Source organism: Oreochromis aureus, linkage group 3, assembly GCF_013358895.1.
Source record: "Oreochromis aureus strain Israel breed Guangdong linkage group 3, ZZ_aureus, whole genome shotgun sequence".
NCBI lineage: Eukaryota > Metazoa > Chordata > Actinopteri > Cichliformes > Cichlidae > Oreochromis > Oreochromis aureus.
The window spans coordinates 67338460-67342080 of NC_052944.1; the positions used below are offsets into that span (position 1 = coordinate 67338460).

Sequence of the window (3621 nt, forward strand, 5' to 3'; positions counted from 1 at the left end):
ACCAATGCAGGGGACGCTAAAAGTCCAGCAGGCAAGTTAACATCATTAGGTTCAAATAACACGGTGGCACCTGAATATTGCTCAGAACAGGTGGCGCCACTATTTTCATTACACCACCGAATGCAACATGCTCGCTTACCTCTCACTCTCACATGGCCAGACAAATCCAGTGGGGCTCTTATACTAACATCATGGCACTTTTGCAGCGCATGCACAAGGGGTTTAGGGGCCTCTGTGACAGAGCCCAAACTAAACAATGCTTCACCATGTTGCCCAAAAAGCTCGTGGTAACACTTCCGAATGACATTCATCCCCAATACACCCGGAACCGTGGAAGGTCCTGCACCTGGAGGATCTTTAACGATCAACACGCCACACTGTGGAAGAAACTTATCACAGAGCTCTACACTTAGCTCGATATAGCCAAGGTAGGGAATGGACAAACCATTAGCCGCTTTAAGCTGCAACCAATGACAAGCTTGGAGACGCTCTTGACCCCAGGACTCAAAATGCTGGCGGAAAAAGCTTTCAGTAATGGTAGAGACCATGGACCCCGTATCAACCAAACAAGGTACCTTTATACCGCCCATGTCCACATCTATATGCGGACAGGATGAAATTAATTTGGAGACTGCCTCTGGACCATTAGAAACAACCCTTGAGCCAATAGACACCCCACCCGAACTGTGGCTCGGCAATACGGAGGGTGCTAGTTTTCCGAGCCGTATTTAAGGAGAGTGCCTGCGATTATGCAGAGGAGCCTGCGAAGGAGGCCGGGAACGAGGAACACGTTCCCCATCACACTCCCGAGCAAAATGTCCAGGTTGCTGACAACGTCGGCATATAATGGAATCGCTCCGTCCTGAGCGAGACATTCGATGGGGGCCCTGCAATTGAGCAATGCTCTGAGTGAGCTGATTAAGTTGCTCCTGCTGGCGCTTTAACAATTCCTTCATCTCACTCATCTCAGACAAATGGGTGGGCTGGGCTATTCCTGAAGGACCGCTATGGACCCCATACTGAATCCCATAGACAGAAGGAACAGAACTGCTTCTATGTCTAACGCCACTAGGCAACCCTTCACGTTCCCACCTAATAGCTTCCCCTCTAATCTCCAGCAATGTCAGTGTTGGCTGCCTCCTTACTAGCTGCTTTAACTCCCGCCGCAAGGTACTGTCTAAGACCTGTTCAACAAATTGATCTCTTAATAAAACATCAGCATTGGGCATGCCACTGGGGGCACTTGATTTAACTTTTTCCATAAGACCCAAGAGAGCGAGAGAAAACTCTTGCAGTGTCTCACCTTCCTGCTGTTTTCTAGAGAAGAAAGCTTCCTGCAATGCTACATAGGAGTCTGAACAGCCATAAAGTTCTTGCAATATAGCGATTATCTTAGCGGGATCCGACCTCTCTGCACTAGGGCGATATTTGATCTCCTCACGTGCTTCCCCTTCAGGTGGTCAAACAGGAAAAATGCTTTATCAGCCAAAGACAAATGACGTGCTCTAGCACAAGCTTCTATTTCCTCCAACCATTCATTCAACCCTATACCTGATTTTCCTCTAAACATAGGGCATTTTCTGTCACGGGGCACAAAAACTAGTCTCTCTGCTACAGAGACACCAGCAGTTGGGGGGTTAACAGATGATGCAGTCGAAGTAGAAGGTGTAGCACTAGTACCTGACCCAACAGCCCTCTCCTGACGCAGCCTCTCATTGTCTGCTTTCAGCTGCACGATCAAGTCCCTGAGTTCCTGTAACTCTTCCTCCATCTCTGTAACACAGCTGTGGAATCCCACACCAAAGTAGCTGCTGCTTTGCTTTTATCCTACACAAAATAAATAAAAAACAGTTTACGTTACACCAAATAATAAAAAAAATAAAAAGGAACACGCGTCTCTGTTTTTAAAGAGTATATCCTGTCGACAAACGCCAAGTTTGTGGCAGCACGAGGTGGAAATAAAGTAATTACTCTTCACAGTTTTAAAAAGACAACGCCACCCTGGGAATTTCACCCAGAGAATACTGGAGGTAACACTAATCACTACGAAGGCAGTTAGGTTTGTTATACTCAATACAGAGACGAGGTTCAATGATAAAATAAATTGACAATTTATTAATTAAAACAACATTTAAAAGCACAGTGATAAATATCAATGTAAAAGTATGCAAAAAAGGTATTCAGAGCTGAGGCTTACCAGTGGAGGGCAGGGATGCCACACACAAACTCAAAAAGAAAAATACACCAAGACACAAGTGCAGCACACTCACACTAATAAATTAAACAAGGCAGGTGTGTACACTCAGAGGATCCCACCACCAAGGCACCCTAGTCTCCTCCACGTCAGCACTCCGCATCTGAATAAAAAGAAACAAAGGAAATTTTAATATATTACAACAAAACTAATATATAGCGCTGGGGATAACCCAACTGCAAGACCACACTGGTGATCTGCAGCTAGAAAAAGGCCTCCCACCAGTGGCGTAACAAAAATCCAAACTACAAATCAAACAGTAAAACATACAATCTGGGTAAAACTCTAAAATATGGAGCAAACAGAATCGCCGTAGTGCTCCGACTTGCCGTCTGCACGGCTATAAGTTAATTATCCAGTCAGTTAATCAATATGCGCGCCGGCCGACCCGCGTGGCATGCATATGGCCGTTGTCCACGCCGACGTCCACTTTAAAGGCTGGCAGCAGCAAAGAAACTTCGCAGCCGGAACAGACAGTAAAAGTAAAGTAAAACAAAGCAAAGGATCACAGCAAAGCAAAGCAAAGCAAAGCAAAGCAGCAGCACTTCAGTTCACGTAGCTTGGCGCAAAACTCAGGCCCACACTTCCTGCAAAGCATAATAAATAATTACTATAAAAGAACAACAGAAGGCAGAGAGCGTGACAGAAGTTGATTACGTACCAAGTAAGCCGTGTCATAAAACGTAAGCAGAATGGCTCAGAGGAGGCTTCTACAGCTACGACCTACAAACAATAGCTGTTTACCATCAAGCAAAGTAATATATACACTACAATGAGTAAACACCTACCAGCTGCGATGGAGGCTTCAGAAAAGTAACCCGCAACTAATCTCAGCAACACCAACAGGAAGTCAGGTGACCAAAAAGGAGGTCACAGGCAAGCGATCCAGGGACACTCAAATGGCCACTATTTATACTAGCGCCCCCTAATGCGCCAGGCTGAAAGTGGGTTGGACCGAGGGATACCATTCATCCTGCCACAGGAGGAAAAAACAAATCTGAAGCAAATATGTGACACTATCACGTGAATGTGACTGAAAAATGTTTTCAACATCTTGTTGAATCAGTGCCATGAAGCTCTAACACAATTCTGAAGGCAAAAAACGGGATTCCAACCCAGTACTTGTGAAGTGTACCTAATATAACGACCTATACATAAAGGTTGTTGATCTTTTTGGGTTTTTACATTCTCGCACTTTGCTGTTATTTTTAACCCCAGCATATGATCTGGTGCACCTTATGATTTATTAATTAATTTATTCAAAATTAACCCAGCAAGATATTAAATGTTTAAATATAAATAAGTAATAATACTGTGTACTACTATATGGAGAACATATCTGGTATGCTTGAGCATAAAGTGTGTAG

At 44.4% G+C, this 3621-nt stretch overlaps 1 long non-coding RNA gene across 1 annotated transcript; it reads right to left on the minus strand.

Annotated features, from left to right (window-relative positions):
* Positions 1-2269: 2269 nt before the first annotated feature.
* Positions 2270-3226, minus strand: LOC120437385. The gene is made up of 2 exons (XR_005611076.1): positions 2916-3226; positions 2270-2357 (listed from the first exon to the last, which is right to left on the minus strand). It is a non-coding gene; the product is annotated as an uncharacterized LOC120437385 (long non-coding RNA).
* Positions 3227-3621: the final 395 nt, after the last annotated feature.